General features: G+C 45.5%; 1 protein-coding gene across 1 annotated transcript in view; it reads right to left on the bottom strand.

The window, feature by feature from the left end:
• The window catches only part of TNMD (tenomodulin), a 580,658-nt gene that overhangs the window by 32,154 nt on the left and 525,558 nt on the right, over positions 1-22,946 (bottom strand). The window lies entirely within an intron of this gene.

Here is a 22,946-nt window from a genome sequence, read left to right as displayed (position 1 = left end):
GTTCTGGCAGATTGGTGTCATTGAGCAGAGTTAGTCCTGCGTCTTTGCTCAGGTTCTTATCCTCGGCGTATAGTTCTTGGTAGAACTGTCTGAAGACTTCTAGTATTCCTTTGTTCGTTGTTTGGGACTTGTTCGTTCGGTCTGTTATCGCTGCGATCGTGTGCTGCCTTTGTTTTGCCTTTAGGTAGGATGCCAGCTGTTCCCCTGCTTTCTTTGCTGCGCACAAGTTGACTGATTTGAATTTTGTTAACCAGGACCCTGCTCTCTCGCTTAAAATCTTGTTCAGTTCGTATTTCTTTTTCGTGAGCAGGGTGAGTGTGTTCTTATCTGTTATGTTTGCGCAGTGACCTCTCTCCAGTGCTATTATCTCCTCCTCTATTTCGGAGATTTTCTTGTTTCTGCCTCTGTTCATCCTGGATTTGATGTTGATTAGTTTCCCCCTTAGTGTCGCTTTGAGGGCGTCCCATATGATGCCCTTCCCTACTTCGCCATTGTCATTGTGCTTGAGGTAGTCTTTAATTGCGTCTTCAATTTCTTTCACGTTTTCTCTGTTCTGGAGGATGTCGTCGTTAAGTCGCCATCTTCTCGTTGGGTTTTCGTTGTGTTTGCCGCTTAGAGTGAGTGTTATGTGAGCGTGGTCCGAGATAGTTATTGGAGCTATCTCCGTTTCTTCTATAAGGTGCGTGTGGGTATTGGACACCAGTATGTAGTCAATCCTACTGTAGGAGTTGTGTGGGTGTGAGTAGAACGTGTACTCACGCGCCGTTGGGTGCTGTAGCCTCCATGGGTCTGCTAGATGCTGTTTGATGCACAGGTCTTTCAGGGTGTTGTTGTTGTTGTTGGAGTTATGGCTTGGTCTGTTTGGGTGTCTGTCTGTTGCCTGGTCCATCGTCTTGTTCATGTCCCCTGCTATGATCAGGAGGTCTTCTTGGGGTAAGCCGGATAGTTTGCTGTCCACTTCCTGCCAGAATTGTTTATTTTCAGAGTTTGGGCCGTATATGTTGACCACATGTATTCTGTCGCTCCCTCTCTGGACGCTTGTTATTAGCATGCGTCCATCCTCGTCTGCGTCCGTTTTTTGTGTTATTAGGTTGGCCCTCTTGCTCAGGATCGTTATTACTCCTCTTTTCTTCCCTTTTGCCGGTGAGCAGAGTACTTCCCCTATCCATCTTGCTTGGAGTTGCTTTGCTTCTTCCTCTGAGAGTTTGGTCTCTTGCAGCGTGTATACGTCCCCCTTTAGTTTGGCCAGGTGCTCCAATATTTTCCTACGTTTGACCGGATGGTTCAGTCCTTTAACGTTCATGGATACCACCTTCAGGTCAGTAGACAGGCCAGCTTTTGTTGGGTCTGTCACGGTGGGGCGGTGTTATCGCTGATGCTTTTTTTTTCCGTACATTTTGGCGCTGGCCTGTCTGTCCGTTCTCCGTGGTGCGTCTTGTGGCCCCCCCAGGGGTTTGGAATGCACGGTGTGGGATGAGAAATGAGAGATGAAAAAGGTAGGGGATGTGAAAAGAAAAATGAAAAAGGAAAGGGAATTTTTTTGTTACACAAATGATAGCTGTATTATCTACCGTCTTGTCCACCTGCCCCGCTTCCCCCCTCTGTCCGCCCCCCTCCCACCCTCCCCCCCTCCCCCCGTCAGTAGAAAACCGGGTGTGCGACAGCAAGGGTCCTCACACTCCCCCCCAAGTCCTTGCATAGTCTCTACTGTTGAGTTGGGCACATGCCATAAGGGTCCATCCGTAGAGATGGGAGAGGCCAGGGAATAAGACGTTAAAATAAAAGGATATGGCTGTTGTTGTTCTCCCTCTTCTTCCCGTAGTTGTGGTGGCACTGCTGAGGTAGCTGCGGTTGCTCTTGTGTGTGTTTGTCTGAGGTAGATTAGTTTGTTTAAGTTCGAGTTTTGTACGTGTACGTTAAAACGATTCCCCTTCCTATTCCTCCCCTTCGTTTGTTTCATCCGAGGATGCTCTTCGCTTTGCCCCCGGGCTTGGTAGCTCCATTTCTTCTGGTGCCGGGCCTTGTAGGTATCTGTGTAGGTCGTTGGGGTCGTCGAAGATTCTGCTTCCGTGCCTGTCTGTTACTCTCATTTTGGAAGGACCCGCAAAAGTGAAGGCAATGTTCTTTTTGCGCAGATGTTCTCTCTGGGCTAGGAAGCCTTTCCTCACCTCGACTGTTAGCCTGGAGAAGTCTTGGGTGATTGTTACCTTGCTCCCGTTTATCAGCATCGGGCGGCCCTTCCTGGCTACGGAGAAGATCGCGTCGGTGTGATTGTCTCTTAACGGTTTGCATATTATAGGTCTGGGGGCGTTACTATTCGCTTGCTTTCTGGCAGGTATGCGATATGCTTTGGTGATTTCGAGCGGTTTGTCGAAGCTGAGTCCAGTAAGTTTGGGTATTAGAGTTTCCAGCATTAGGGCGCATGCCCCAGGTGTGTCTTCTTCCTCCTCGGGCACTCCCAAGAGTCTTATATTGCCTTTGCGGCTTCTGTCCTCCTGCTCCGCCATGGTTTTTTGTAGTGCTGTGGTTCTCTTTATCACCAACCCCAGGTCTTTGTGTGTTATATTGGCATTGTCCTCCAGCTGGCCTATCCTTTTCTCTGCCTCGTCAATTCTGCCATTGGCTTTGCTTTGCTCTGCTCTAATCGCTATTAGTTCCATCTGGATGCTGTCCACTGTTTTTTTCGTGGCCTTTGCTAGCTCGTTCCTTCCGTTATTTTCCTCAGGAGAGTGTCAAGTGTGATAGTCCCGTCACCTTGGCTGCTGCGCTCCTTGGCCGGTGAGGCGGGGGAGTCATTCTTGCTTTTTTTCAGGTCGTTTGTGCCTTGTTTGCCATCTCTCCCTGCCATGGCGTCGGAACCTCTTCTGACCTGGTGCGTCTGGGGTTTCCCTTCTATTAGCTGTTGTTTCATGGCGGCCTTTTTTTGCCCCTTTTCTTCTGTGTTTCTCAGGGTGTTTATTGCCGTTAGGGGGCTATCCCTGAACCTGGGTGGCCACTTGACCACTCTAGTTTTTGTCCTGTACTCCGCCAGCCTCTTGCGGTGCCCCCCCTTTGTCTTGCCTTTTTTCCACTCTTTCAGGCTCTGTTACTTGTCGCTCTGCTCCTTCTGCTGCCTCTGCTGGGGGTGTCGACTGGTTGGCCGGGGAAGTGGGCCTTTGCTCTGGTTTGATATTTCACGACTTGTGGCAGTTCTGCTTCTCTAAGACACCTAAGTTCTTCCCACCCTGCCCGGGTCTGGCCTGCTGCTCTTTGTGCTTACGGCATGTGGTTTATTTCGGCGTGCGTCTTGTTTTGGCTGCCCCCTTTCGCACCTTGTTTCCGTGCTTGCTGCCTTGCGACTGCTGCCTGCACGCTACCCCTGCCGTTTTGGGGTTGGCCACTCTCTGGGTAGCTCTGCTCTAAGTTGGTGCCCCCGCGCTGCTGCTTCCTCCAGATGGCAGCGCGCTTGTCTAGTGCCTTCCCTGAGATGGCCGCCCTTCCTTCTGTGCTTCCCAGGGTGGGTGCGTGGTGTTGCCGTCACTGCTTGCACACTTGGGTGTACACGCTGCCTCTGCTCGCTCAGGTTTGTTTACTCTCCGCTTCTCCTTCTCCAAAATGGCCGCTTGCTCGCATCAGTACCTCTCCTAAGATGGCCGCCCCCTTCTGTGCCTCTCCCAGGTAGACGCCTCGTACTTCGAGTGAGCGTTTTTTGTTTTTCCTCTTCCTTTATTTATTTTATTTATTTTTCCCCTCTGCTGCGCGTCGGCACTTGCCTTCCGCTGGCATGCCGTTTCAGCCTAGAGCGCTCTTACTTGCAGGCGACTTGATGGTGAGCTCTGTGCCTCCCGGATGCCGCTTCCTCTCGGACCTCTTGCGCCCCTCTGTCTTGTTTTGTACTTTGTCTCTGCCGATCGCGCTATCGCCTTGTAGTTCCCCCTTTGCGCCCTGGCGTCTGTGTTCCGCTCGGGTGTACGAGCCCACCTTATGGTGTTACTAAGATGGCCGCCCCTCGCCTCTTTCCTCACCCAAGATGGCCGCCTTGTCTGCCTCGTCGTCGGTCGGCGGGGGGGGGTTGCTCACCGCTTCACATGCGGGTTCGAGAGGGGGATGCTTCTACCCCTTCTATGGGCCTCTGGGGGGGTCTGCGCCTAAGTTCGGGTGCTCTTACTTGGTGGCTCAGTGGTCGCGTTTTCGTTTATCCCCTCTCGGGTCCCTCCGCCATCTTGCGCCTCCTCTTTCCTCCTTCCCAGCTCGCTTCTTTCCTCTTTTTCCCGCTTCTTGGTGGACGCAGCTCGACTTGAATCAGCTCTGGTGATGCCCCTTGTGTTCATGCACCTCCTCTTTCGACTGTTGTCGCGTTTCTCCGCGTTTCGCCTCTCCTGCTCGCCATTCTTTGACTTGGGGGTCGGGAGCTCCGGACTTAGGTCTGCTTCCTCCTTGCCATCCAAGCCACGCCCCCAACTTCAGATATTTGTAACTGTACTATCCTTTATCAGACTGGAGCAAGCAGGCTGAGTAAGCGAGCAGAGGGTAGGCTATTTGATGTGCTTGCTGACTGATGGGTCTTATTGTTGCAGGTGCCAAGGCAACACTCATACAGACCGGCCTCAGTATTAGAAATATTCTTCACTACCATCGGCCTAGGCTAAGCCAGTTTGCACCACTGTGCACAGCACTACATTTTCATCTATGTCTTTGAACAAGTCTACCTGCAACTGGCAGGGGAGTTCCATGTCATTGGAATGCATAAAAACACTGTACAGTTTTAGTCAGTACACAGTGTCCCCATACAAGGCGGCAAGTCGGTGGCGGCTGGTTTGTACCAAGGGTGGCGGACCGGGTGCGATCAGGGGGCCACAAAAAATTAAATTAAATCCTCCCTCGGGTGTCTTCCAGGAAGCTCCCGTTGCAGAAAACTGCACTACTCAATCCTGACGCTGCTTTCACAGCATGAAAGCTTTCCTGGATTCGATAGAGCAGGCTCTCCCAGCGCTCCTAAGAGCACTGGAGGCCTGCGCTTTCTCTAAGCCAGCTGTCTTAGACAGCTAGGTTAGAGAACTTTGAAATGCGCGTGTTGGCTCGCCAAACAGATATGCACATTTTAAAGCGCACACCTCCCTCCTGCTGCCACTCAGCAGTGCTGGCCACGCCCTATCCTGACACTTAGTTGGGGATGGGTTACTGAAAAATAAAACGGTAATAAATAAACGTTATTACTGTTTTATTTTTCAGCTCTGGGGCTTGTGAGGCGACGCTCCTCCGCTCAATTGGAGGAGCATCCCCTGCTGCAAATGTGGTCTGTGAAAAACTTCCCAGCTCAACGATTGTTACCCGTGTGACACTGTCTCGCCTTGTGTCTGGATGAAGAATGGCAATTCTGTGTGGCAAGCTGCAGTATGGTGCGGGTTGCCAGCTCTTTGATAGTTTAGCATTCTGTAGTACATTTAGTAGTACAACAATAGTACTGCTAACAGACTACAAAATGCTATTTGCCTACAGAAGTGCGGAGGTCTCTGCCTATTCTGTCTGTTAGATGTGGAGATCTCTGCCCCAGCTGCAGTGATCCCTGTACACATAGGTATTCGTTTTAGTGGTAAATGTAGGCGGGACAAAGGTAAGTGGCAGGAAAATGTGGCCTACTCACTTCTAAAGGGAAGGAGTTAGAGAAGGAGCATAGAGAAGTTCAGGAAGAGTTAGGAAAGGGTTTGGGGTGGACAGTCACCCACCTGCAAAAGAGTAGGCCATTTTCTATTCAAAACCTTCCCTTCTATAGTTACTACATACAAAAAAGACCCAAAATAATTGTAATGTACTCCAGCTCAGAGCTGGAGTAAGTCCAGCACCACCCATGACGGCTAATACATACTGCACCAACTCCCCAAGAAAATAAATGGGTAGGGACTTTAAATAGAACCCCCACAGAAACTTATGCTATCATAAATGTAATTATTTAAACTATTTACAGCTATAATTGAATTGTATTTATTGTTAAAAAGCCTAAAAATAAAGAAAATTAATTATTTATTAAAAATATTTTATTAACCTTTTTTAATATGAAAATGAATGTCACATTTATATGTATTAAAAATAAATACAATACTGTTTATTGTGTACATTACGTTTAATCATGTTAAATGCACTATATATAGATATAATTATATATATAGAGAGATAGCTATATATGTTTATTTCTACTTTAGTTTTTTAAATTAAACTTCAGAAAACTATTTGTATTTTATATTCAAAATAAAACTTCAGAAAACTATTTGTATTTTATATTCAAAATATGAATATTTTATTTAAAATTCAGGTAATGATTCTGTAACTTTTTTTATATTAGTCTACATTTAAAGAGAATATGAAATGAATTGATATTATTATTAAACACATAAATATGTTTTCTATTGTTTTTTTAAACTTTAAGAAACCTTTGAACTTTTTCTATATTTTACCATATGGAGAACTTTACCTATGTGTGAAAGGTTTTAAGTAGGAAGTAGGAAGTTTGCAATTGCAAATTAAGCTCTCCTGAAGTCAGAGGTGCAGACATTTAAGTCTACACTTTTGAGTAAATTTACAATCATAAATGGCGAAAAGTCTAAAGTAGTAAAGTTATTCAAAAGTGTAAAAGTAAACTTACACATGTAGATTTACTCACATGTAAGTTTACCTCTGTGAATAGGCTTTGTGGTCTCTCGTGTCCAGAACCTTGACCTTCATCTGATCAAAGACAAGTATCAAAATGGTTTGTTTACCTCTCTTTCACACCTGGGACACAGGAATCTGTGTCAGGGCCATGCAGACACTAAAGAGCCATCTAAACCTTACATTGCATGTGCATGGGCTGAAAGAACAGGAAGGCAGAAACTCCATAGCACTGCATTCATATTGCTATGTTTTTTAGGACTAACTTTGGGCAAATACATTACAAAAGTATATGCGTATGTACAAAGAACGGCTTTCAGTTAGCCCTCTTAATCCATTGGTCAGTTCTGCTGTCATTCACATTTTGCTTCCACTCACCGCAGCATACAGCAGAGGGGTAGCAATCAGTCCACTTCAGAAATGGTGTTGTTTCACTGTGACTACACTGGCCTTCTGTTCAACCGGCACATTTGCCAGAAAAGTAACTCACTACAGTGCCAGGGCCAGGTGGGTCAAATTGTCTTTTTTTTTAAACCTTTTTTTCTTTTCTTTCGCCCTCACCGATTGTTTCTTTTGCCGAGCGGATCTCACGTGCAGGTGTCGAGCCTATACACTCACACTGGACAGGAGGACTCTGCTTTGAAGTTCAGTCTGCAGGCACTGTTGTTGCCGCTAGATGTCACTGCAGTTGGCCTGGCATTTCTGTGTGTTTTGGGTGAGACGCTCAGACCACCAGCACACTCCCTGACATTAAGCGATGTACACCTGAGAAGAAGGTTGAGTAATGCGGAGTCTCAAAGTGAGCACTGCACAGTAAGAATACATATCTGTGATTGTCAAAGGTTTAAAATTTGGTTTTTGTATCGTTACGAAGTGTTCAACAAAGTATGCCTTATACTGTTTTACTGATACCAGCAGCACGCTGAGAAAACATTATTTTTATAGCGCCTGTGTGTCTTCATGCAATTGTCAATGAGTTATTATGACTTCAGTGGTGGGTAGTTTCGAATCAAAGCTCGCCTTACATTATCTCATTATTACTCATTATTAGAAAGTTTTAATGGGAAATTAAACACTCGTATTTGCCATCAGTTAGTTGCAGGCGGCGTCCCATTTTCTTTGTAGTGCACAGAGAGAGAGTAAAATGAAAACGGGCTCCTAGCAGGAACTTCGCAATAGATTCCAATCCTTAAATTAGATGGATTAGCTGACATTTTAAATGTTACGTTTTCTACGTGAACGAAACTGTATATCATATATCTGTTAAGTGTGCAGTAAGCAGAGTTCATCATGTTCTTGTCCATGGAGGACATGGGATTAAAGGAAGTAAGGGGTGATTCTGGTTCACGTTATAACTTGAGCTGGGCAAGACGAATTATTCCCTTAACATTGAGGGCAACTATACCTTAAATATTCAAAATTATAGCTAAAGATATTTTTACTTCTGCTCATGTCATTTTGCTGATGATTGCTTGCCATACTCTCTGTTATTTGTTTCAGAAATGCACACATTTCCACTTGTTTGATTTGCTCCAACAGTGGCTGCTTTATCCAGATTTTGTGACTCCTCCACCCTTCATCCCTGAAGTGACTGTGTGTCCTAACCCCCTTCTTTAATTACAGAGGTGGTTCCATGTGTTGCTGTTTTCCCTCAGTGGATGGAGACTCTCCAATCCCCACTTCTTCACCCAGAGATAGCCATATATTATTGTTCATATTTTATTCACATCAAAGATGTAGTCATGTTCCAGCCACATTTGTTTTACATGTTCTGTTTGTCCCTTGTTAGGTGCATGTGTCTACATGCTTCCAGGTCCCTCGTTCATGCACCTCGGATTGTGATCTCTTTTTTTGCCCCATATGTGTGTGTAGGAAAGTGCCCCTTATTGCATAGGTACCACCCCACTTTTTTTCCTGACATCTGATGCAACCTGACTTAATGTGCCCTGGGTCCCTGCCAAACAGGCTCCCAGGTCCTGTGTTCTTTCCCAAAACTGTAGCTTTGTGCCCACAATTGGCAGATCTCTGGCCACAAGTAAGCCCCTTGTAAAAGGTACCATGGGTACCAAGGGCACTGTGACCAGAGAATGCCTCTAAGGGCTGCAGCACCTATTGTGCCACCCTTGGATGCCCTGTAACTTAAGACACACACACAGCCAGTGTTTCCGTGCAGAGAAAAGTGAGTCAACATTTCACACATCCCTATGTGCCATGCCTACAACTCACTGCCTGAGGCCTAGGTAAGCCACCCCTCTGGCAGGATGCAGTAGGCCTAAGGTGAGGGTATAGTGGTATGAGCCCTGAACGCCTACAGCGTCTAAGCCCATTCTTTGACATTGTAAGTGTAGTAAAGCCAGTGATGCCAGTGTGGGATTTAATGTAAAATGCACTCAGAGGGCATCTTAGAGATACCCCATGAAAAACAACCAGCCCTATTGTGGTTCCTGAATGACTGCCGTCCTTTGTCACCACCAGACACGTTTCTGGATCCGTGGGTAGAAAGCCTCTGCTCTCTGGGTCCAGAAACAAACTCTATCCTGAACAGAGTTGTCATGTTTCGTCCCCCAGGATGGGCTGGGTCCACGAAGAAGAAGCTTCAAAGGCCTGCCGCCTTCTTAAGCTGTACCTGTCTTTTGCTGCCCCCAGCAACTCCACTGGTTCTGCTCCCCCTATAGGAAGGTAGGATCCTTCTGCATGGTTACCCCCACTTTTTGCCTGGTGCTATGCTGGTTTTTGACTAGTCTGACTGGGATCCTGCTGATCAGGACCCTAGTATATCTGCTTACTCCCTAAATTGTTGTGTTCAGTACTTAAGTAGATACCAGATTAGATTCTGGGGTACCCTTATAAGTCCTGAGTATATGGTACACATATACCCAGGGCATAGTTTCCAGAGGCCTCCCATGGGCTGAAGCATGTATTATGCCATCCATGAGAGACCATTCATAATGGAACTACAGGGCTGCCATTGCAGCCTGTGTAAGTTGGTGCTTGCACCACTTACTAAAGATAAAGGTTTACTATATCTAAGGGTCACTGCACTTTAAACCTATAAGTCACCCCTATAGAAGGCCTTCGCAATCCTAAAAGCAGGTTCTCAGTGAGTGGGTGCCCCTGCATGAGCAGGACACCCCTGCAGCCTACGGAGTCCATTCTACCGGGTTGAGAGTGAATTAGCCAAATACTATATAGAGGGGCACCACGTAATTATGCGATGACCATCTCGAAAACGGCTGCAACGAATCCTATCATGTTTGGTATCAAACATTTCAGAATCTTACCCCCACACCGTAAATGGTGTGGGAGGTATGATTCCAAGCACTGGAAGAGCCCTCTGTTAGGCTCTCAGTGTTCCCGGTACCGGCCTTTTAGTCCCGGACAGCACAAAACAGAGAAACATTTCTGCTCTCCTTTTGCTGAGCCAAGCTCGAGCAGAGAAAAGCAGCACAATAGGTATATTGTCACAGGGAAGTGTGACCACCTCCCAGACAGGATTTAGTGTATTAGGGCTAAGTCGGTGCACTTGCCAGCGCCAGAAAGTCTGCACGAGGGGCACATTTGGTGTTCCTGTTCATAGTCCAGTACCAACCAGTCCTGGGAGACGATGGCTCCAACTCTGGCGCAAAACTGGGCAAAGGACATGGGAGAAACCTCCCCCCTGTCCAGACCCTCCCCTGGGAGGGTCGCCTGAATCGTCCTAAATCTTTCCCTGGGTTACTTAAGTGCTTACCTGGGTGTAGGTCCCTAGATTCGCCGTGGGATTAGATTCAGATCAGACACCATTGCACTTCTACCGTCTGGGCACTCTGGACTTCTCTGGACTTAGTTTTGGCCTGACTTCATCTCTCTTCCAGTCTGCTGCATCGTCTGTGCCGGTGCATCGTACAGAAACCTTCTAAGACCTGTGAAGTATCAAAGACACCTGAAGTAATCTCCCTTGGAGTGAAGGAGTAACTCCTCTGCATTTGCAGGCACTGCAACTAAGTCAACCGTGTCTGAAGATCCTGTGCTTCTCTAGACTCCATGGGCTCTGCAACACAGGTGGTGTTTTTCCACAGCTCCTGCGGCCTGCCCTGCCCTCTCATCAAGTTTGAGGCCAGTATCCCTTGAGGGTCTTGCAATAACCGCTTGCACCGCATCCAACCTGCAGTTGCAAAGGCTTGTTAGCTTCTTTGCAAGAAGACCTTCCGCTCCAAGTAGCCCCAACCTCGAGCACCTCCAGTGACCAGAATCTTCAGCCACACCACATCGTGTGCATCATGGCCTGGATCTTTTGATGAGCTGCTTGAGGTACTCTCACAACTCCAGTGCCTCCAGCCTGTGGGTCCACTTGAGGGTCACACTTGTTTCTTTTGGGCTCCCCTGGTTGCTCAGGGCCTACTCTGGCTCAGGGCCTACTCTGAGTCCACTGGACCTTACTGGTCCCAACTTTGCACCTTCTCGACTTCGTGAGTGGGTTGCATTTGCCGAGGCTTGTCAGTGCTTCCGTCAGACACCGACCCCTCAGCACTCGACATCTTTCGTGGGACAGGTTATACTTGGGTCCTGGTCTTCCTCAGCATTGTCTGGTCCTCGCAGCTGCAGAGTAAAGTTCATCGTCCTCTTCACTGAAGCACCCGACATCGGAGGGCATTCACCATCCAAGTCTCCTGGTCACTTCTGAGGGGCATAGACTCTGTCCCCTCTGCTTTCAGGTTCTCGTCTGCAAGAATCCACGTTTGGATTCCCACGGACACTTTCTCCTCTTCCAGCAGTGGCGCTTTCCTGAAGTCCTCCATTGGGTTCGACTGCGGTTTCCAACACCACTTCACACGTATGCCCCAGGCTTCCCTGGTGTAGGTAACATGGGTACTAGGGTATCCACGCGTGTGGTGGCTCTCCAACCTTCTGTCTTCCAAGGGGTTCCTTCAGGGTCCACTGGGAAGGGTCCCTAATCTTTAAAAATCCAACCACGACTTCCAGACAGACTTGTACGGAGCACGAGGTCATGTTGACACACTGCACACGCTCTCCATGGGGTCCCCATCGACTTACCTTGGGTGGTTCTATCGGTCCTCAGCCATTATACATCCTCTTGACTTCGCCATGACTCGAGTTATAGTTCTCATACCACTTTCTTAGTATATGATTTGGTTCCCCCATGTGGCCACTGTTTATGTCGTGCTATTTACTGTGTTAATTTGCTGAAGTATTGTGTGCATTGTGTTTATCTCTGTGTTGGAGATACTGGAACGTACTAGAGAGTATTATATAATAAATACATATTTTTATAAATACTTGCTGTGGATATCTTACATTTAATCTATGCTATAGGATTTAATTCTGGTAAAACAAGCTGCTTTACACTCCTTCAAGGCTAAGTCTGAAGGCTGCTCACCACATCTACCACTTAAAGAGCTATCTAAGGTTGTCTAAGACTTCTTAAATAACCATAAGGGTTTTCTGGACCGGTGCAAGGTGCCCACTTCCATTAGTGGACATCATATAAAAGGCCAGCTTCTCACACCCACACTTTGGGTGGGAGAATCGACAGGAAAACCAAGCTAGGAGGAGAGGTGTGCCCACCTTTGCCAGCCCCACCCCTCAGCTTGAAGATGAGGGGACCCAACCAATCAGGAACAGGTCATGCCCCCTTCCCACTGGAGGATGGCATAAAAGGGAGTGTTCCCCCCCCCAAAGAAGGGACCTATTGGTCCTGACCTGCACACCCCTTTTAATGCCCCTAAATGTAGTATTTAGGGGCCACACTGAACCTTGCCTGCTCAGATTCGTGGAAGAAAGAAGGACCGAAGAACAGTGCTGACCCAGGTAGAAGAGGACACCTACTGCTTTGGCTACAGCCCTACCGGCCTGTACGCCCGACCTGCCTACAAAGAAGAACCTGGTGTTTCCATCAGCCAGCAGCCCCCAGAGTCTGAAGGACTTGCCTGCAACCATCTTAAATACTCTGTCTCCCGTGAGCACCGGATTTGCTCAAGCCAAGACCTACCCACAGAATCTGGATTCCTGTGATTCAGCAATTTTGCACCACTCTGTACCTGATGCCCAAGTTCCAGTGGGCCAACACCATGAGGAGGGTTCCCTAGCGATCCTGACCCTGGATCTGTTGAACCCAAAAACGAATCTTGCAGCCTCAACCTGAAGGATCCCCGGGACCACGACCAGAGCTGGTAAGAAAACAAAACGCCAGAAGCCTCCCCTGCACCCTCCACCCCACGCCCTTTGGTGGCCCAACCAACGGTGTCCAGGCATCCTCCAAGAATCCAACTTACCTCTCCAGCCATGGGTCGCCTTCAGTATGACTCCTTCCCAAGCCTACAGCAACTTTGGTGAACCAAAGGCCTCCATTGAAAACCGCAGGGTCCCTGACATCCTCTTGGCACACTGCACATGGCCGCCTCTGTGCCGTTGTTGGTGCTGCTCCTGTTCTGATTGTTGGTCCCTGCAGTGATGACTTATCTCCAGGAGATAACACTGGACTCTGCACCCGGCCGTCCCAGTGCCGCTGGTGGTGCAACGCCAGCACATTGATACGCTACCACAGAGTACAAAGGATACCCAGAGGACTAAGAATACCCTTAAAATCAACCTTGTGCAAAATTAACACACGTTTTACTGAGCGATGGTATGGAATTTTAAACAAATGTTCGCTTGACTTAATTCTTTTAATAGTGGAGGAACTATCTAAAGCATTAGAAGAATTGGAGAAAGAAGTCTCACAACTTTAACAAGAAATCAGTGAGAAACAATCAGCAGAAGAGTGGAATAAAACTCTAGAGGACATCAATTCTCAACTAGACAAATATACCACAGAATTAAATTAAAGGAAACTACGAAAATTTAAGCGGGACACCGTAGATTATAAACTGGGAGAGGTCTACAGCTGGGCTGAAGTGTATGCCTCTCGAAGACAGCAGAGACCTTTTGGTAATCGGTTTTCAGATGAAACATCGGATGAATCCCAACCCAAAACACAACAAAGAGGACCGCCACCCAGGGAAAGCGATAACAGACCAACTACATCAAGTACAGGGAATAGAGTTCCGGCTCCTTTTTAGGTCTCGGACCGTCGCACTGCGTAGCAGTGGGCGGGGCCCGAGATTTAATGTTTCTTAGAGGGGGCTTGGAACCCGCCTCTCTTCTCCATTGGCTGGCTTCCTAAATGGAGGCCAGCCATTGGAGGAGAGGGGCATCACTCCCTTTAAGCCCCGTCTTTTTCGGATTCGGGGTCGTGTTTTTTAGGTTCTTTCTATCTGTGACGTCATCCGTCATTCAGCCAAAAACACGCCCCGATTCCGAAAATTTCGGAGCTTTGCGGCAGCCATTTTTTTGTTGTTGTTGTTCTATGGCCCCATTTTGGTGTTCTGCTAAATGTGTTTCACTTTTAGAGGTAAGGGGCTGCTGGTGGGCTCGGGAATGCTCAGATGTTGATGTGTGCGAGAGTGTCTGCGAAGTTTTTACGTGTTTATGATGAGCCTGTTGCTGCAATGTATTCCCTTTGCGTGAGACCTTTTCCGACCTTCTCGGCGTTTAGTTTAGGGAGCGACGGCACTTCAATTAGGCGAACATCAAGCAGGTAAGCCCCTGTAGTAAAAGAAATCACTTTCCTTTCAACGTTTCACTTTGAGCGATTTATGCTCCGAGGTTGGATAAGCTATTAAGAAGGAGGGAGGCGTGTGTGACTGTGCGCGCTTTAACAACACCGACGTCGCCTGCAAAAGTTGCTGCCTTAGGCGTACGCTTGTTTGTGTAGCAGCAGGAACGCGGCCTAAACAAACATTGAATAATAGCAGTCGTTCGACTTTTGTACACTGAAAAGCAGTTTGTAAGCGTCAATAAAGCACATTTAGCACTGGAGTACCAGGTGTGGTTTCTTATTTATGCATACAGGAGAATTGTATACTACTGCATTACATGTACTCGGTATGAATTTTTTTGTGGCGTATGGGGCGGGGATTTTTGCTCTGCCACTATTATCATGTGGTGGAACCGGGTGGTACTTCAGGATGCAAATGCGTAGGCACGGAAGTGGTGCGCAGGCCTGGGTTTATTTATCTATGGTGCAACGCCACGCTTCCAACGGTGTATTGGTACATTTGGTACATTTGGTACATTTGGTACATTTACTCATGGTTAATAAATTGAGGGGGCTGGACCAGTGCCCCATTGCAATATTTTCTAACGGTCTATGACTGATAACAGTAACGGAAGTTAAGGGCAGAGGTTGCACGGGGTGGGAGTAAAGGTTGCAGAGGGATCACAAAACCTAAACTTCCTTTGCACGTAGAACAGGTACAGTTGAGAGAGCAGAAGTTCATGGTTCACTTACTCACAAACACACACAACAAGTTATCACATGGGGCGCAGCAATGCAAGCTTATCTCACACAGAACTGTAGAGCACACACGGCCGGACCGTGCCATGTAAACAGCAGTAATTGCTCTCAATCGACACACAACCCGAGCATGACGGTGCAAGCTTCTTTACACACTGAGCAAATACTGCAATGGCAGCCACAGTGCAAGCGTAGCCCACAATAGGTGTCACAAAGGAATCAGTTAAGCAAGCAGTAGTGCAAGCTTCTCCCCTTGTACAAGTGCAAGATCACGTCCACTTATGTACACACACATGCATGCATGCATAGACAGTACAACCCACTCAACAAGCATACTTCTCACATAGAACAGAGGTCATGTGCAGCAGCGCAATCTTCTTGCATGGTCAACAGCAGTCCAAGCCTCAGAAAAGATACAGACATAACAGTGGGGAGAGTGCAAGGGTCCTACGCCCCATAAAATGCAGGCAAAGGCATAACACAGGGAACTGTGCAAGAGTCCTATGCCCCACAAATGGGCACAACAAAGGGAACTGTGCAAACATATGTATAACACAGGGAAAAGTGCCAGGGTCCTACACCCAATAAAATGCAGACATAGGTATAACATAGGGAACAGTGCAAGAGTCCTATGCCACGCAAAATACAGCCAGCATAAGTGCAAGCTTCCTTCATACACACAATTGGACAGGTGCAGTGTGGGGTTTTCTCACACATGCCCATAGATGCACAGAGCATGCAACAGCAGTGCAAGGTACAAACCCAGGAATAGGACCGTCCTAAGCAGGGCAAGCGTCCCGTAAACAAAGCACAACCTCTGCAGTAGTCATGCTGGGTTCCCAGAAAGTGGACATGCAGCACACCCTGTTGGGAAGAGTCAACAACAGCTGCACTCACAATGGTGAGGGTACTGTTAGCAGCCATCTTTTTCTGGTGTAAGGATGTGTGATTGATCCAGTCACTCCTAGCTGAGGGTCAGTTTCTTGAAAGAGGTTTGAAAGCACCACTGCACCAACATTTAACAAGGGAGTGAGATTTGCACGTTCCAGGTCTTTTGTGGTACCCCACAGCACACAGTAGAGAAGTATATATAATCTGCAGAACTGAGATGTTTATGTCAGGTAGACACTAGCAGTGAAGAGGTTTGGAGCAGAAAGAGCTTTATTCATAAATGGAACAGAAGACATTAGACAGTTGGAAGTAGAGTGTCCGGCGCTGGGAACCAGGTTTGAGTCTCGGCATTGGCTCAACATCCTGTGTTTCTGGGCAAATCACTTAATCGTCTCGTGCCTACCATAAATGAATGTGTCCTTGACTGGTGCTCATGAAGAGCACCCGTGTAGATGATATGTCGTCTCTGCTGGTAGAGCACTGGGCAGCTGTCTAGTTTTGCCCTTGCATAGAGATGTGGAGGTGACATGCACTGAGACAGTGCGTGGCCATGGTGCCTTGCAAGTGTCAGTTACACATATATGTTATTTACTTTTTCACAGGCACTAGGATTTTTATTAAAAGGGAACTAACATGGATTGCCAGATATTATCAAGGTTTAGTTAAGCCACTGAACTTCCCCTGCAGTCTCATCCAATAGGTGTTGACTAAGACACACATGCACTGCAGACACTTCAAGAACTGCTTCTTGCTTTCTCAAATATGCTTGAAAATGCACCATTTGCCCGTTATGTTTTCAAACTTTTCTCAGGGGAAGAACCCACCCCCAAAATCCCTTTATGATGGTGTGCTCACAATGCTCGCTTGCCACCAGGCGCTCACTCGATCTTTTATGCCCCACCACTTTCAAATGTCACCAGCCACCACTGTGTAGCTCTGTGTGTGTGTGTGGCTCTGTGTGGATAGCTTTTTTGTAGGTGGCTCTATGTGTGGGTGGCTCTGTCTGTGTGAGGGTGGCTCTGTGTAGGTGGCTCTGTGTGTGTGGGTGGCTCTATGTGAATGACTGTGTGGGTGGCTCTGTGTGGGTGGCTCTGTATGTGTGTGTGGGTGGCTTTGTGTGTGTGGCTCTGTGTGGGTGTAAATGCAGTAGGTCATGCATTTGTGAGCGATTACGCTATTGGCAATGTAAATGACAATGCCATTTATTTACGATTTAAAAAAAAAAACACCCCCCAAAAAAATGTCATGAGCAATGCCAATAGCTCTACCTTTAATAATGCCGAGACCATTGCATTGTAAATGCTTGTTTAGGGAGAGGCCAAGAAACAGTCGCCGAACCAGGAGGGCGAAATTTAACAGGACCAGATCTTCCAATAGCCAAATCTACCAGAAGCCAGAGAGTTTAGTCATCAACATTTCACGAACTAATTTGTCGACCTTTCAAACCAAAACATTACAAAAAGGCTTATGTCTTATGTTGCTACGTATGAGTTTAGTGAGTTGGAAACACAGATCTGTTTTTTCAAGTTGATGAGGAGTCTTCTTCATAAATGTGATTACATCTAAACCCATTGAAGATAAAGGGACACTTTTGGACCTAAACCCCAAAAGCACGTTCCAAGCTCCTATGAGTCATAAGGTACTTGAATCATTTGAGACGGTAGTATTGAAGGAACTACAGGATAAATTCAAAACTAGCACAATTAGCAGACATAATGTAACACTGAAAGAACGTAAAGCCATCTCAAGTTTGGCTAATAATGACAACATTATGTGCTGTGAAGCAGACAAGGGTGGATCACTAGTTATCCTGGACACAGACTTCTATCAGAATACCGTTCAAGCCCATGTTGATGACAATTCTATTTACATGAAGTTGAATTCAAACCCCACTCGAGAATTCATTAGAGTATTAACCACCATTATCAACCTGACCTTAAACATGGGGACCATCAATGAATGAGACAAAAGGTATTTAATTAAAGACAACCCAAGTACACCTTACCTGTATATGCTCCCTAAAATACACAAAAATATAGATAAACCCCCATTCAGACCTATCGTGAGTACCAGAAATTCCATACATGAGCCTATAAGGAAATATATAGACCGACATCTCCAGCCTTGTGTCCAAAAAATGTCAACTTACCTGCAAGACACAACTGATTTCCTGGTGAAACTTTAAAAGGTGAGGTTGAGCAATGATGAAGAGAGTCCAATCTTGTGCACCATCGACATAAAGTCGCTATACACTTCGATACCACAAGATTTGGGCCTAGAAGCCATGGAATCCTTTCTTCTTGAGAATGACAAACCTGAAGACCTAAAAGTTTTTTTACTTGAATTGATGCACTTCACCCTGTATCGTAGTTACTTCACTTGGCAAGATCAATTCTACACCCAACTGTCTGGTACATCCATGGGGAATTGCGCAGCACCTGCATGTGCTAATCTTTTTATGCACCGGTTCGAGTTAGACAATATTTTGTCGAAAACTAACTGGATGGAAAATCTCATTACTTATCATCGGTACATAGATGACATATTCCTAATTTGGAAAGGGACTGAAAGCAACCTGCTACAGGCCTTTGGCGAGATTCACAACATTAATGAACGCATACAGTTCACACATACCATGGACAGAAAAATGACTTTGTTTTTAGATGTGGAAATCGCGATACAAGATCGCAAAATAGTGACATCAGTATTTACCAAATCCACCAATCGGAACAACTTTTTACACTTCCATAGCTGTTCCCAAATGAGTTTGAAAAAACACTTTCCATACTCTCAACTGTTGAGGGTAAGACAGATAACATAATCGGAAGTTCTATACAATGAAAACAAAGAAAAAAAATTGTTGGAATTCAAGCAAAGAGAATATCCAGAAACCATTTTGGAACAAGCAGAGGAAAGGGCTAAACAGAAAGAAAGAGCGAATGTACTCAAACCCAAAAGAAGAAAGAACAGTATTTGTGTCTTAATATTCCGGTAAAAATTAGAGAGAGACCCCTTACACCCAGGGGATTCGAGTACTAGCGTATAGTGAAAAAATATATAATCCCATGGGGACACAAACTCTCATATCACATAGGTTTAGCCCATATATTAGAAATGGAATTTCGATACTAGATAATGAATTATATAATTCTTCTGTATTTTTTTGTTAAAAACATTTCATAAAGCTAAAAACAGTACATTATAAATGCAACAACATACATATTATCACCACATAGCATATTTTTTTTTTTTATATTAAAAACCCACAGTTCTTTTCTGGAAGAAATTCCTGGTACAAAGAAAGTCATACAGAGGAAAGAAAAAAGGAGAGAACAAAATAGACAATCCTATCTGTCATATGGATACATATCAGGGAACTTAGAATGTAAGAAGGTACTCCAGGATACAAATTGATTTTGGTATCTACGGAGTAAACTGTGTCCCTTGATTATGTGAAACTGGGCGTCGACGCGTTTCGATGGGCTAATTACATTTGACCATCTTTTTCAAGACCGAATAGATATGTCTCTCCTATATCAGGCACTGGATGGTTGCCAATTTTGAGGAATCCCTTATATCATATTCATCGTATTTATTTCGTTCACTTTTCTATTTTGCATTTCTTTTGTTTTAGGTCATTCACCTTTTTTATTTTTAGTTTTCCCTCTAGGATTTTGATGAGCAGTGTTACAGTACTACAGTTCCTTGCCGCTTTTTTCTTTTTGGGTTTTGTTACTGTTCCCAAAACGATCCTCCTAGATGTTGGTTTCTCTGTCCCCTTTTAAAACAATTTCAATTTCATGTGCTCTGCACCTTTCTATTTCTCAATTAAAGATTGGAGGTAGGAGAACTCCTCCCTTGTGGTTATAGTCGCCAGTTAATCTGGACCGTTGCTAGTCCGTCCTAGGATGGTCTCTAATACACGTCTGGCGTTGGCTCCCAAAACCGGTCTCCGTCCTCCCTTGAGGCAAATCTTTCGGCAACGAAACTGGCTGATTAATATTCCACCAAAAGTGTGAAAATTAAACAAATCATTCGAAAATATTGGCCTTTATTACAGGCAGAAGTAGACTTCAAAGGCATATTTTAGGATTATATAACACACAAAAGAGTAGAACAGGTCTAGGTGTGGTGTGCTTCTGTACAAGCGACTGTGAGACAATTGGATCTATGCAAGGGCGAACAAAGACTGTTCAGTCACTGAGGTTGGAAGAATCCCATCAGACCACCCATTTGGCGGAGTTTCATCACATGGGACTAGATAAATATCCAAAACCTCACCCGACCTTGTAGTGCCGGGAAAACAAACAATACTTTATGTATAACGTTCCTCAGCATACTAGCGTTAATAAAGTGCAGTGCTCAAGTGATGGTGTAAAGTAAAATTGACTACTGAGACTCAAGATACTTTCAGATAGAAGTCTGAGTGTCAAAGGTTTAAAAATCCGCCGGGTAGTAAAATGTTGATACTACCCTATGGCGCTAAGCAAGATGGTCGACATGTTTCAGCCTCTAGGGGAACTACCCCGGCTTTCTTCAGGACCTTTCATTTATATTTGCTACTACAACTAACAGTAATTTGTGATATGAGGAACAAAAATTGTGTATGCTAAAAGAAAGTCACATATCTACCAGAAACTATGCGCTCCAATGTTCACTGGAGGAGAAAAGACAAGACTTCTTCCTAAAGAGACAAAAGATAACACAACAAAACAGGATAAGGTCACCCACATACACCCGCATGAATACACAGACACAGTACAGACTAACACACCTGCGTAAATAATTTCTATTCCGCATTACCAAGCATAATAGCTACATCACTCAGAGGCATTTCCTCAAGGTGATACTCACCCAGCTTTGTGTGGGTGACGACCTCACCTCACCCGGCAACCGCTCGGGAGAATGAGGCCCTGCTCTACAGTGTAGAAAAGAAGGCATAGTAAGTGCACATCATCTTCTATGCCCAGCCAAATAGCTCTACACAAAACCCAACAAACGTGTGATGAATACCCTAGTATCAGGCCACTAAGTTGTCTAACGGGAGTTGATAATAAGACAATCAGAGGATCCAAGTCCCAAGTCGTTTAAATGTGTTTCTGATCGCCATGTTGGCGCCAGAGAAGTTCTGTAGGTTGCCACTTAACAAAACCCTATCAAGTCACTCAGTCAATACTGCTAAATAATTTAGTGTTGAAACGTTCTACCTTATAAAAGCATATAGTAGAAGACACAAGATATATTAGGTGTAGAAACGATCTCAGCTGAAAACACCTAATCTTAAACCGAAGGTGGATGATACAAATGAGCCATCCACTTGAAGGAACATGTTCAGTATCCCTTGTTAGAAAGAATGGTATCTATGATGAAAAAAACAATTTAGGCTAGTTACAAACATAGTAACTGCCAAGTAAAACCCAGTAAACGCAGCTAGGACATCTTGCATATTACCTGTCCGTCGGTGCCCCTTGTGTAGACCGAGCGGAAGTGGAGGTGTTTCTCAATACGCCCGCCTTCTCTTTGTAGAGGGACGATAATTGGTTTAATTAGTCACATGGGACTAGTACCGCGCTAACCCCTCATAGTACATAGCTCTAATGATCCAGAATTTTTAGATAATAACTAATATGAGGGCATGTGATGTGAAAAATATAGAAACGCGCCGCTGCGCTGGATCAAGACACCGAAGTACGGGTCCTGACGTAACTGCGCATGTGCCCAGCGATAGTCGCCGTCCCTTCGCGCTTGCGCAATAACATCAGGGCTGCAATGCCGTGAACACTGTATTTTCTTTCAGAGCCCTTCTTTCAAAGCACTACGTAGTGCTAGAAATGGTAAAAAATGAACGATACTCGCAGAAAGAGCTGTGTCTATATCAAATCGTGCATATAAAACTAGATACATTTATTAGTCTCGTTGGTAATAATATTGCGCACGCATGCCCAAGCTATAAACACTATTCCCCGAATGTATATACATTGCGAGGTCGAAGAACTCGCGTATGGGGAAAACTGTGTTGCAAATATATCGCCAATAACTATGTCTCAAGAGCAGAAACTAGTTCCTAAATCTGCAGATGCCGGGAACACTGTGTATTAGAGTACTGAGTGATACTTGTATTTCATGCAAATGTCAATCCAGCATGAATGTATGTGATTGGCTGACTCAATCTCGATGACTATATAAAAAAAGGTTTTTCAGTATTGTGATTCATGTCATGTAACTGTCAAGCAGAAAAGGTTAGACATGGTCTGTGCAGGGTGATCATCACAATTAGGTTGGGTGAGCTGTAATTGTAAACAAGAGATGCGTTTACATAATAATATGACCCGCAACTGGAAGCTGCTCAAAACACTCAAAAAACAAAGGTGTGGAGGGTCAGGGGGAATATTTACAGACCTGTCTACTCAATCCCCCTATTCTAAATATATAACACACAAAAGAGTAGAACAGGTCTAGGTGTGGTGTGCTTCTGTACAAGCGACTGTGAGACAATTGGATCCATGCAAGGGCGAACAAAGACTGTTCAATCACTGAGGTTGGAAGAATCCCATCAGACCACCCATTTGGCGGAGTTTCATCACATGGGACTAGATAAATATCCAAAACCTCACCCGACCTTGTAGTGCCGGGAAAACAAACAATACTTTATGTATAACGCTCCTCAGCATACTAGCGTTAATAAAGTGCAGTGCTCAAGTGATGGTGTAAAGTAAAATTGACTACTGAGACTCAAGATACTTTCAGATAGAAGTCTGAGTGTCAAAGGTTTAAAAATCCGCCGGGTAGTAAAATGTTGATACTACCCTATGGCGCTAAGCAAGATGGTCGACATGTTTCAGCCTCTAGGGGAACTACCCCGGCTTTCTTCAGGACCTTTCATTTATAATTGCTACTACAACTAACAGTAATTTGTGATATGAGGAACAAAAATTGTGTATGCTAAAAGAAAGTCACATATCTACCAGAAACTATGCGCTCCAATGTTCACTGGAGGAGAAAAGACAAGACTTCTTCCTAAAGAGACAAAAGATAACACAACAAAACAGGATAAGGTCACCCACATACACCCGCATGAATACACAGACACAGTACA

The sequence above is a fragment of the Lissotriton helveticus genome, chromosome 4_1, assembly GCF_964261635.1.
Source record: "Lissotriton helveticus chromosome 4_1, aLisHel1.1, whole genome shotgun sequence".
NCBI classification, from domain to species: Eukaryota; Metazoa; Chordata; class Amphibia; order Caudata; family Salamandridae; genus Lissotriton; species Lissotriton helveticus.
Note: the sequence above shows the minus strand (reverse complement) of the source record. Positions and strands in the feature narration are given on the sequence as shown.